Raw genomic sequence first — 13618 nt, forward strand, 5'->3', positions numbered from 1 at the left:
ACCCTCAATGGCACTACACATGTGTTTTGCCAGTGCACATACAACTACACAAGGAAATGATGCAGCTGACTGCTTTATTCTTGAGCTTCATGCTTATTTTTATTTTAGTTCCTGCGTTTTATTTGGCTCTCTGTTTGCTGTTTGATTTTTAGTTGATTTTTAATATTAATTTCTCATCGTCTGTTATTTTAGCTTGTATTTATTTCCTTGAATTTGGGAGTACATGGGCCCACATTTACCTGAATGTTTTTTCCTTGTACTTGGAGGGTGCTTGGACTCCACCCCTCCCCGTCACATTTTTATTGAGAGAAGAAATTGCTTCAGCTGGCTGCTTTATTTTGAAATATCTACCTATTTTACACTTGATTTGAATTTTTAAATTTTTTTTTTACCATTGGCTATTTGATTTTTTTGTTTGTTATTTCAACTGCTATTGCCTTGTATGTGGGGTTGCCTGGTCGCATCTTTTCCTTGTACTCATAATGAGGAATTGTCTCTTTTCAAGGCCTCCACCTGTTTTGCTCTAAATAATCCTCTTCTGCACTGCTTCTGTGACTAAACTTTGTTGCAGTTCCTACTTTTATTCTTTTTGAATTGCTGCTTTTGGAGTGGCTATTGAAGATATTCTGCATAATGCCAGCTTCTGTTGTCCTTCACAAATTACAAATTTCAGGCTTTACCACTAGTGAAATCTCCATTATTTTCTAGTTAAAAAAGTAATGACATTCCTTTATTCATTAAATGCTTCGTCAAGTACCAAGACATTGCCAGTAATATAGAGAGCTCCCAGTTTTCTTATTTTTCACACGTAGATGGAAATCACTGTTTCCTTTCAGCATTTATTTGTAAAACAAAAAACAGATAGAAGCAGAAATTCATATTTCTTGAGTATCTTTTCAGTTTGTCAATTATGCCTTACAAGCCAATGGCTGTGCAACGTAACACAGTGGAGAGGATAGCAAAGTCATACCCTACCTTTGAAATAGTTTAAGGGGCCACAGAGATGTTTATCACATCATCATGAGGATCAGGTATATGTTTATAAGGTGAAAATGTATCTTAGCTTGATGTGTAAGGATAAGGATACAAGAATTCAGCTCTATGAGCTTCCCAGTCCAGGCATCAAAGCACTACTTTTAATTTGAATACATGAGAAAATCAATAGTTGCAATTTATTTTTTTACAGAGAAAACATAAATGTGGATAAATATCAAATGACTACAAAATATGGATAAATATGGATGGAATACCACAAAACCGGGATCTTCTGTTACAAAGCTCCCTTTAAGACACTGCGTCTCGGCTTATGAGGTGCCTGGAAGACCTTGGTGTCTGGATGGCTCTTAACTGCCTTAAACTCAATGGCAATAAAATGGAGGTCATGGTTGTTGGCACGTCCAGTCCTCTGTCCTTTTGGACTCCTGATTTCTGGATTGTGTTTCTGGGCCCTTTTCCTTTGCCATCTCCTTCGGTTAAGAACTTAGGTGTGAGGTTTACACCCTCTATATCAATGGTAGAACAGATGGCCGCGGTCTGTAAGTCAGGCTACTTCAAACTGCGTGTCTTGCGGAAGGTTCTCCCCTTTATTCTGTCTCAATTGCATGTCCCTGTGGTAGTGGCCCTTGTTCGCAGCACGGCCGACTACTGCAACTCACTTTACTTTGGTCAGCTATGATACCTGATTAGTCGAATCCAGTTGCTCCAAAATGCAGCTGCCAGAGCTATCTTGTGACTTGCACCTCGAGCACACATCCACCGCTCTTAGACAACTTCATTGGCTTTCAATAGAGAAGCAGATTTTATTCAAGTCTCTGTGTATTGTCCATCGGGCCTTTTATAAACTGGGGTGGAATACTTACAGGAAAAAAGTGTTCACTATGTTCCTGCTCGGCCTCTCCGCTCCCAGTCTGCCCTTTTGCTGTCTGTTCCCCGCGACTGGGGGCTGTGCCTTCTCTGTGGCAGCTGAAAAGTCATGGAACAATCTCCCCTGGGCTCTTCGAGCAACTGCTGACACTCTGGTCTTTCGGCGATCTCTAAAAACCTTTCTGTTTTAGGTCTCCCTTCCGAATACTGTCTTACCTCTGCCTTTTAGCGCCAAGATGCTTTTGGGCATATGTGCGGTGTACAAACATATGTAACATAACATAACAAGTTGACAACCAGGTAGAATAGCCAGGTCATAGTCCTGGGAGACATACATCCTAGGATAGATGATCCAACAAAACAGCTTTAATTTTTGGAGGCAATTTTCAGTTTACCATAAAAAAGTACATTTAGAGTTAAGATGGGACTAGCAAACCTTCGAGACAGTTTGTGGGCAAATGCGGATACTAGCAAGCTAGCAAGCAATGGTGAAAGAGGATTAGGATATTTTGGTTCCAACATATTCTTAGAAAATTCCTATTAAATGCATTTCTATAGATATTACGACATATTGCTAGCCTTTGATGTCAAATCAATTAACACCAATTTATTTTCCCAACATCCTTCTTAGGCCACATGTTGCATGTGCTGTACAAAAACGCAGTGTGCTGGGAGCAATAGACTCATATTTAAGCAATCCCTGGTTACAGTAACCTTGAGGCCATTCACTGGATGTACAATATCTGAAGTATCTTATCTTACTGACACAATTACAGCTGACTGTGAATTATGTACAGAGGTACTAGGGTGCCCTTGCACTAGTATTCCCATAGGGGTAGTTGACTCCCCTCACCCTACGGAAGATTTGGGACCTTAGTACAGGTGATCAGATTGAACATGTATGGTTGTTGGACACAGGCAGGCTTCCCCTGCTCACATTTACATGTCAAAAGCAAGCTTTTCTAAATGAGAACCGTTCATAGATGATATGTCAAATGGAGATGAGAGGTGCAATATTAGGAACAACCAGATACAGTCCAGGGTTAGTACACAATAGACAGCATCCAGCTGCTGCAGAGACTCATCGCCTGCACTGCAATTAACACTACACTTGATTGGTCAGGAGCAAGAATAGAATGGTCACACATGTGTAGGTTCAATTGAAGGGATAACAATTTCTGTATAGTATTTCTTAAGCAAGGAAGAGTTATACAATGTTCAATCCAGTCTTCAAAGACAACCTCTTTAAGGCAGGTCTTTCTCTGGCTGACAAAATTGTAAAAAATAGAAACATTAGACTGACATTATTCTAAACCTTTGTTTGAGATTAATTGTGGTAAAAAGGGGGGTTTCTTCCAGGACTTTGAGTAAAATATCTCAACAACAGTACACAGTGGACTGTGCCATGCATAGATTGTGGTGGGTGGTCTATCTTCTGCACTGCGATGTAAACAAAAAAAGCAAAGGCTGAATCACTGGGCTAGCTCGTTCTGTTTGTATTCATTTTTAGTGGGCAGATTCATCATTCAAAATGGGTTTGCTATTGTTACTGCCACAAACCATGTAGAATGACACTGGAACACAGTATTCAGGTCAAAATGGATTTGCTATTGTTACTGCCACAAACCATGTAGAATCACACTGGCACACAGTATTCGGGTACAACTGGAATTCGTCCACCAATGCCTCACATTTCAAACCTGTCTCTTTCTCCTTCCACCCCACTAAACTCTACTTCCCTCCCTCCGTTTATTACAGAACCATGCGCTGGGAGTCAGCACAAAAAAAAAACAGAGGAGCTATGCAAGAACACTTTACAGTTACATAGCTAAAACATTTACCTTTAATATATAAACCTATCCACCAGTTACTAAATGACATGCATTTATGCAAATAAAGACATCAACCTTTTATTTGCCTTTGGCTATCGAAATATATCCAACTTACATTAGATTCTTGACATGCACTAATTATTAGACTTACAAACCATGAAAACAAGGTAGTAGGTGATTCATGTATGTACTATTGGAAATTGAAAAGGCAAGATTCATGGAATAAAGTGGAAACATTAAGCTTAGTAATTTCTTCTCAGACAAATCTGTCAGATACCTTACTGATTCTACAGAAAGAGAACCCAGAGTTTGATGCTTTGATGGAATATCCCGTAAAAAAACTAAAAAAACTATGAACTGATTATTTTAAGGCACTCTACTGCTGGGAGACCTTTCATCAAGATGTATTCCAGGAAAAGCACTAACGAAAAAAATAAGCATTGCAAACCCTATTGACCTGAGAGCATGAGGCCTCAGGAAAAGCCATTTTATCTGTAATAGAGAAAATCATATTAAATAATTTGCCTTAGAGTTGCATAGCCGCATACAAGTCTTCTAGATCGACCCTACCAGTTGCTGACAGCTAAACGTCCAGAGAAAAAAACAGATCTTGCTGGAGGACTGTTTTATAAAAACAACAAATAAGAGGGCAATATTTAATTATATTAACATTGTATACTTTCTCTTAATTCTATAATGCGTCTTTCTAATGATCACCTCCAGTACATGTCATAGAATAAAAGGAATGTTACTTGTTTTACTGGAAAAAAATATTATCAAAACATAGACCAACCATATCTAATATTTAAAAAAAAAACAATTAAAAATAAATGAATCCAGATTTTCTGACCCTATTTTGACAACTTTCCATACTGGCCATACATATATGTTCTTACATATGTCGTTACTATTGTAAGGTTAGTAAAGGTGTGAAGAAGGGAAACATAAAAGTTATGGAGGAAAATGATGTGCCCAGTGGTTAGAGGAGTTTGGTGTAAAGAGGTGTATGGGGATGGACCTCTTATTAAGGCAAAACTCATAAATCTCAGAAAAAGGAAAGTCAAACATGTTGCTCATTTGTCAGGGAATCGCAAATATTGATTGGCAATTTGCACTGCTGACTCGTTCATAGATTGATAGTCTAGTCCACTCTTTATAAATGCCCCTATGAAAAAGCAGAAGGGGACAAGTTGCCCTAGTGAGGATTCCAGGTAGCCCCAGTGAGGATTCCGGGCTTGCATTTTATCAAAGCACATTTTGGCATAATAAGAATGACTTGTGTTCTTTATATTTGACAAATAGGTCTGATAACAGAGTTGAATGCTTGAATCACAAAGTAAATAATGCACACTTGGCGCTCATTTAACTTTTTGCAACATTTGTGACATGAACATATATACTAGTTCAGACAGCCATAGTATTTGAATGTGAGGGTGAAATGAAAGCAACATCAGTTCATTAGGGTTTGTGGGTCGTCCAACATGTGCTGATTTTTAGCTAGGTCTCAAGGTAAAAATGGATGGGCACATGCTCAGTTAGAAATGTAGACTTTCTAAGAGAAATATATCAGGATGAAAAACATGCATGTGTAACATGAGCACCACTGCCATGGCCTAACACTTGCATACACGTAAACGTCATGTGAAAGATCACAGTAAAACAAAAAATGCACCATACACCGGAAACAGTAATTATCCCTCCTCTCTCATGTGCAAATAAATATAATGTCAACCCAGAGCACACAGAAAAAAGTGACGTTCTAATATAAACCCACCACAACATAGTGTCTCCCAGAGTAGTAATTACATTTCTACCCCTTGAATAATGAACCTCAATAACACGTGAAACATTATGAAATGAAAACATTAACAGATGAATGGACTTGGGTAACATAGAAAAAGCGTAAGCGTATAAACACACGCATACACCTGTGAACATCAACACAACATGCAGCGACCTAAGCACATGCAAATTAAAGGCTTGGTGCTCTAATATGCTAACATCAGGTGGTTATTGAGGATGATGCATTCTAAGGGGCAATAGCACTGGGCAGTTGTGGTGAAAAACCTGCAAGTTAGGTGAGAAATCTGCACTGGAATCGAGTGGCAAGACAAGAGAAGTTGTACCAGAACTGGCAAACTACATCTTCCCAATAGTTGAACCAGAACTGGTAAAGTATCCCTCTGCCTTGACTGGGATGATGAAATCACTAGCCTTAATTAACTGTGACCAGAATATCTGGATATCTCTTATCATCGGAAAAGTCTACAATGAGGCCCATTGAAAAAGTATTTCATGGTCTAGGTGGTAGTGGCGGTAGGAATAGCAAAAAGCCAAGTGACTTGGTCCTGTCTGACACACAATTCAAAGGAGTCGCATAGCTCACTATGTCAGAACACATGATTCTCCCTGAAAGCTCTATGATGAATATCTTCCACCTGTAAATATCAGAACCCATAAGGCTAACCACCTCATAGTTCTCGCTTGGGTTCTTATACCTCCCATTACCACATTTCTCATTGATATCTTAATGGAGTGACTTTCACTCAAAGCTGACGTACTCCACAAAGTGCCCAGAAGGTATCATTGGCTCTATCTCCATCTGTTCGAATTTCAGACTGCCCTGAAATCGATGTGTTAAGGAGTCCAATATAGCATTCTGTTTTCCCGGCGTGTGTGTAAATGGTCTTCTCAAATGCTTGGATTCTAATGTTTTGGCAGAATATAGATTCCGGAATCAATAAAGATGGTCACATGATGCAAATTTCCTAGAGGATGGTATCTTCATTCCTGAAATGCAGCCTTGGTCAGGAGCTACTTATCCAACATGATGTAATTAACCTCTGCTGCAGTTTGCATTTCAACAAAAAGCAGCAGCATGCAAACAGCTTCATTATTGTGTATCTTCGAGGGAGCATCCTGTACACCCAAAGTAGAGGCATCGGATTAGACTAAAAATGGTTGTTGATTACAGTATTAGTCCAGAACAGAATTGTTACTTCAGCAATTCTAATGGGGGATTCCCTTTGCCAGACCAACAAAACATCAGACCTTTTTCCAAATCCTGATTATGGATAATTGTAGTCTTGAAGTCTTGATGAACTATCGATTGAAGTTGGCAAATACAAAAAACATTGTATATCTTGCACACTCATCACAGATGACCAATCAATGCCTGACTTGGCCTTCCGTTCATCCATTTGCACTTGTAACAAAAAAAAGAACACAAACAGTCCTCTACCCTAGCATGAAACAGACATTTGCTGATGCAAGAGAGAACACAAGGGTGTGAGTTTTGCAAGAGAGGAGATGAGGTGGAGGAGAAACTCCTAGAGTGGAAGGAGAGGATATGGAACAAGAAAAACACTTAGCTGAGAGTTGGAGAGGAGGAACACCTAAAGAAAAGTTGAAGAGATGACAGAAGGGGTAGAGGAAGAAATGAAATCATGGAAGAGAGAACTGGAGTGAGGAAGCCAGGAAGCCAGGAGAAGGGACGGAGGAAAAGGTAAAGCTTTTTACGATCTAGGGAAGAAAGGTGCCTCTAAGCTGGTGAAAATGGAGGCAGACCAAGGAACAGGAAATTGCCAGAATCTAGGGAAGAAAGGTGTCTCTAAGCTGGTGAAAATGGAGGCAGACCAAGGAGCAGCAAGTTGACAACAAGAGGAAAGAGGTGACGTAGTGTACCCCAAGAGAATGTCCATTAAAGTCTTCAGTGAAGGGGGAAGTTGAACTTAATGGATTCTAGCTGTTTCTTCTGTGTGTAATTCCAGACCCCGTCAAACGATGCAAAGGTACTGAGATGGCATTAGCTGGTATGAGAATCCAGAAGGGCCACTGTTCATTTGGCATAAGATAATAAAGACCTGGACCAAAGAAGTTTGGCTAAAGACTATAATGAAGGCCCAAAAACTAAGCATGGCTGTTTACCAATCAAGGTGAAGCCCCTGACCCAGAAAGAGACAGAAGCACTGACAACCCTGTTACTAAAGTGCCAAATTAGAAAATATGGGTACATGTTGCTGAATATGCACCACAGACATTCCAAGTTTATAGAACCTTATAGAAGTTATGAGTAGTCTGTTAACACTTCAGCCTTCACAGGAATTAAATTTCACAGAGGAATATGGTAAACTAATCTTTTCGTATAGCCAAGCATGAACATAAAAACAAGCAGCAAAGCAAGTAACTGCCAAGCCTGAAAAGCACATTAATTCAGCTGTAGAATAGTTCTGATGAAAAATGTGCATATCAATAAGGCACTTCCTTTACCAATAAACATAACTGTCTGAAAGATAGGAAATTGGAATGCAACTTAATTTAAGGTAGGTAGCTAGTCTTTGTTAACACCCCTACAAATACCTTTGGAATGTGAAATATAAGTTCAATAAAGTAACCCTGCTCCAAACAAAAATGTGTACTGCGGTTTCACATTTGAAGCAGCAGGACCAAAGTAAAACCTGCAAGTGAGCTTAGAAATCTGCTGTGGAGTCAGTGTGGCACGACACAGCAGGTCTTATGTCTTTGGATGACTCCAGCAAAGTGCCAGTTACTCCATGGCACATTATGACATGAACAAAAAGGCCACAGCATTATGTGGCAGTTTCTTCTCTTTTCTCTTCCACTGAGAGTGAAAAGGACGAGTCAAGTGGACTTGTGAAATGCCTGGCACTGCATCCACAGCGCTTCCTTTTGAGGCACACACGGATGTGCTCTCACCTTCATCTGGGCTTCATGCACACTTTATGGCCCTGGACTTTAGAGCATAGGCCCAGAATCTTTTGGGTTTTAAGAGCCACTGAAGAATGTGACAGGAAACCAGATTATAAAATACCTAAAACTTACCCGATTGAGCTACTATAAGCAGCAGTACTTCTGCAGCCATTTTCCCGTCAGCTCACCCTTCAGAATCATGTGGCAAGCAAGAATAGTCATACCGGAAATGGCAAACCAGCACTCCCACTTGATTGGGATGAAGTCACTAGCCTTAATTAACTGTGACCAGTAAATCTGGATATCCCATATCATCGGAACAGTATGCTATAAGGCCCATTGAAAAAAGTATTTCATGGTCTAGTGGCGGTAGAGGTAGCAAAACGCCAAGTGTATTTGTCCTGTCTGACTTTGCCCTCACTCAAACTTTACAGGGATCACATAGCTCACTATGTCAAAACTGATGGTTTTTCAATGCTCACTTTGCATGTGGTCTAAAGTCTCAACGTACAGGGGATGGCCAGCCAAATAGAAAGTTATCATGTTCCCTGAAATGTTTCTGATGCGTATCTTCCACCTGCAAATATGTGAACCCATAAGGCTAACCACCTCAAAGTTGTCGCTTGGGTTCTCATACCTCCCATTCCCACATTTCTCATTGCAGCCTTAATGGAGTGACTTTCACCCTAAATTGACTTAGTCCACACATTGCCCAGAAGGTATCATTGGTTCTAACTCCATCTGCTCGACTTTCAGACTGACCTGAAAATGATGTGATAAGGAGTACACAATGGCATTCTGTCTGCCCGGCGTGTGCGTAAATGGACTAGTCAAATGCGTGGAGGCTAATGTTTTGTCAGAATACATATTCCAGAAATCAGTAAAGATGGTCACAAGATGCAAAGTTCCTAGAAGATAGTGGGCCTCATTAGGAGTGATGCGGTAAGAGGTTAACGGCGCCGGATGAAGGTGCCGGCACCGTTAACCCCATACCGCCTCATTACGGGGTCCCCTCACGGGACCCGCTCTGGACGTCTGGTCAGACCAGACGTCCTTTGCGGGTCCCGCGAGGGGACCAGCATGCTAACAACAGGCCCGTCATTAACGGGCCTGTTGTTAGCATGCTCCCCATTCCCATTGAGCCCTATGGGGCTCAAATGGGAATGGCCCGGGTATGGGGTCCCTGAATGGGGAAATGCCGGACCCTCCAAAGTCGGAATGGCCTGGTATTTCCCCATTCAGAGACCACGGACCCTGGCCCGAGTTTAGAGGCAGCCATGCCAGTATTAAGGGCATGGCTGCCTCCAAACTCGTAATGAGGCCCAGTGTCTCCATTCCTGAAATGCAGCCTTAGTCAGGAGCTACTTGTCCAACATGAGGTAATTAACCTCTGCTACAGTTTGCATTTCAACAAAAAGCAGCAGCATGCAAACAACTTCATTGCTGTGTATCTTTGAGAGAGCATCCTGTACACCCAAAGTAGAGGCATCGGATTAGACTAAAATGGTTGCTGATTACACTATTGGTCCAGAATAGAATCGTTACTTCATGAATGCAAATGGGAGATCCCCTTTGCCAGACCAACAAAAGTTGAGACCTTTTTCAAAATCCTGATTATGGACAAGCGCAGTCTTGAAGTCCTAATGAACTATCGATTGAAGTTGGCAAATGCAAAAAACATGTATCTTGCACACTCGCCACAGAAGACCAATCAGTGCCTGACTTAGCCTTCCATTCATCCATTTGCACTTGTGACAAAGAAATCCACAAATATTCCACTACCCTTGCATGAAAGTGACATCTGCTGATGTAAGGGAGAAAGCAAAGGTGTGAGTTTTGCAAGAGGAGAGGATTTGGAGGAGAAACTCCTAGTGGAAGGAGAGGATATGGAACAAGAAAAACACTTAGATGAATGTTGGAGTGGAGTAACACCTAAAGAGAGTTTGATGAGATGGCAAAAGGGGTAGAGGAAGAAATAAAGGCATAGAATAGAGAACTGGAGGGAGGAAACCAGGAAGAGAAATGGAGGGAGGAAAAAGTAGAGCTTTTTACGATCTAGAGAAAAAAGGTGCCTCTACGCTCTTGAAAATGGAGGCAGAGCAAGGAACAGTAAATTGACAATAAGAGGAAAATGGTGGCATAGTGTACCCCAAGAGAATGCCCATTAAAGTCTTCACCAAATGGGTAGTTGAATTTCATGGTCCAGACCCCCATCAAACGATGCAAGGGTACTGAGATTGCGTTACCCGCTATGAGAATCCAGAAGGGCCACTGTTCATTCTGTATCAGCGAATAAAGACCTGGACCAAGAAAGGTTGGCTAAGGACTATAATGAAGTCCCAGAGACTATCCATAACTGATTACCAATCAGGGTGAATCCACTGAACCAGAAAGAGCCAGAAGCACTTACAGCCCTGTTGCTAAAATTGCCAAATTAGAGAACACTGGTAAATGTTGCTGACTCTGCACTGCGGACAACCCAAGAATGTAGAAAGTTGAAAATAAAGTTTTGAGTAGTCTGTTAATACGTCAGCCGTCACAGGATACCAATTCCACATGGGAATATGGTAGACTAGTCTTGTTGTATTGCCAAGCAGGAATGTTAAAACAAGCAGCTAAGCTGGTATCTGCCATGCCTGAAGACCTCCTTATTTCAACTGTAGCATAGTTACAATGAAATAATGTGCATCTCAAGAAGACACTGCCTTCACCAATAAACATACGTGTCCGAAAGGTAGGAAATCAGAACTGAACTTCATTTATGGTAAGCAGTTTAGTGTTTGTTAACACCTGTGTACAAAGGCATTTGGAATGTCAAATATAAGTTTAATAAAGTACCCCTGTGCCAAACAAAAATGTGTACTGTCGTTTTTCCCAACCTCGGGAGTTACCTTGTCGTTATGGTTGGGCTTCACTGCGGTTTCATTTTTGAAGCAGCAGGGCCAAAGACTCCCTCTTAGTAACACTTAGAAGGATTTGCTTTAAAAATTAGCTGGTTATGGGAGGACTGACGCTTTCCCATAATTCTCTGTACTCTTGCTACTGCCAATGGATTGAGCTTGCTTAGTTGGCAATATCTAAGGGAAATATTTTTTACAATGTATGCTTTTCCGAGATCTAAAGAAGTGGCTGATGAAAAAATCTTTGAATACTTAACAAATGTTTTCCCTTCAAGAGCCTTAATGATTCTGAAAAGCCTCTAAGCAAGTACCCATCTGCAATCCTGGATCGTCTACCAAACTACGTAAAGGCAATGTCCTCCTGTGAGGACATTGTTCACTGTGTGTTGCCGATGGGCTTTTGTTTAGCTGCTCCTTCCTGTACGCTGAGGATGTAGTAATTTCTTTGTCTTGCCCAGCTTTCTCATTTAGCTATCTCAATGTTGTATGATTACCTAATTACAATTTCTGCATTCCTAAGGAAATCTTTAGCACTATGTTTAGGGGTTGGGGATATGATTTGTGTATGCTTTTCCCAGATCTAAAGAAGGGGCTGATGAAAGAAACCTTGAATACTTTACAAATCTTTTCCCTTCAAGAGCCTTAATGATTCTGAAAAAACTATAGTCTATCACCTATCTGCAATCCTTTATCCTCTACCAGACTACTTAAAGGCAATTTCCTCCTGTGAGGACATTATTCCCTGTTTGTAGCTAATCGGCTTTTGTTTAGCTGCTCCTTCCTGTACCCTGATGATGTAGTAATTTCCTTTTCTACAGCTATGCCTCAGTGGCCAGCTGCTCTGTTGCTAACAAACGTAGCTTCCAGCTTTGAACGTTTCCCACAAGCCCTGCTTTCTCATTTAGTTATCTCAATGGTGTATAATTACCTAATTATAATTTCTGCATCCCATAGGACTTATTTAATAATTATTTAGCGCTATGTTTAGGGTGTGGGGATATGATTTGTGTCAAGACATTCCTCGTAATGGTGCATGGTGGCAATGAACGTGTAGGAGGGTAAATAAAAATATGGCAGGAATCTGGGGAATTATTTGAATACATGAAGTCATGTGAACAAAGCCCAAGCGTTTTCAATCCGAGCAGACATTGGATAGGGAAAACCCACCTAGCCCCGGGAGCTCCCTTGCCCAAGCATGCGCAGGAGGACTGCTGAAATATCGCTTTGAGCAGCTCTTGGGAATAATTAGTGAAGGCCACTAGGCCCTCCATCCAGGATCCAGCGAGTTTGGACTAGACAAGACAATGGGTTCTTATTCATTCCTAGAAACACATCATGGGGTGGTGGCTCAATGACCATCATCCAAAGAGGTGGATGCTGGAAATTTTTAGACCATAGAGACTGACCCGGAACACCTCCTGATGAGATTTTAGATCCACTGTTCAAGCACTGGTCCTATCCCACCTGGATGGGTGCAATTCCCACCTTGAAGGTCTCCCATAATCCTCACTTGTGCCCCGGATAAGGATACAACACACAGCCATATGACTCATCAAGGGTCTACGCAGATACAACCACATAACCCGGCTCTCATCGACCTTCACTGGCACCCACTGCACGCACAAATAACCTTCAAGTCTTGCTGTAACATCTATAAGGCATTTTCCCTAAAGTCACCCAGCTACTTTGCAGAGAAACTCAGAGTCGCCGGTGGACAGCACACCACCAGAAGCCAGGACACATGCAGACTTGAAATCTGCCACTACAAAAATGAAAAGTACCAGAAAAGAAGTCTTCTCTGTCTGCACCCCAGGACCATGGAACCTGCTCCCCATCAGCATGAGACTTGCCTCAATGCTCCTACAATTCAGAAAATAATTCAAGACCCACCTATTCAAGAAATCACTCTGCCTCAACACCTAGGCCATCACATGGCCCCTCGCGCCACCTGACTCATTAGATGTCGCCCGCCCCTCTCCTCCCTGCCACCCGGTACATCTATAGCCCACCACTGGTGCCCTCATTATTCCAGCCCCCACCCCTGTGTATCTGTTCTGTTGTTACCTCTGAAAAGCATGCTATTATGCATTTGTACTGCTGTATACCTCTGTAAATTGTTACTTTGTATCTGTATTGTTGTATAACTCTGTAAAGTGGCCATTGCTTCTTGAAGCTAGGTCCATGCTCAATAAATACCCTGATCATTATAATGATACTGAGAGGGATCCTGATAGAAACTGAGGACGAGTAAAGAGATAAACAATAAGAGTAATTGTGACATATTGCGGGAGGGGTTAGATCAACCGGAAGTGA

Source organism: Ambystoma mexicanum, chromosome 4q, assembly GCF_040938575.1.
Source record: "Ambystoma mexicanum isolate Mex_15411 chromosome 4q, UKY_AmexF1_1, whole genome shotgun sequence".
NCBI lineage: Eukaryota > Metazoa > Chordata > Amphibia > Caudata > Ambystomatidae > Ambystoma > Ambystoma mexicanum.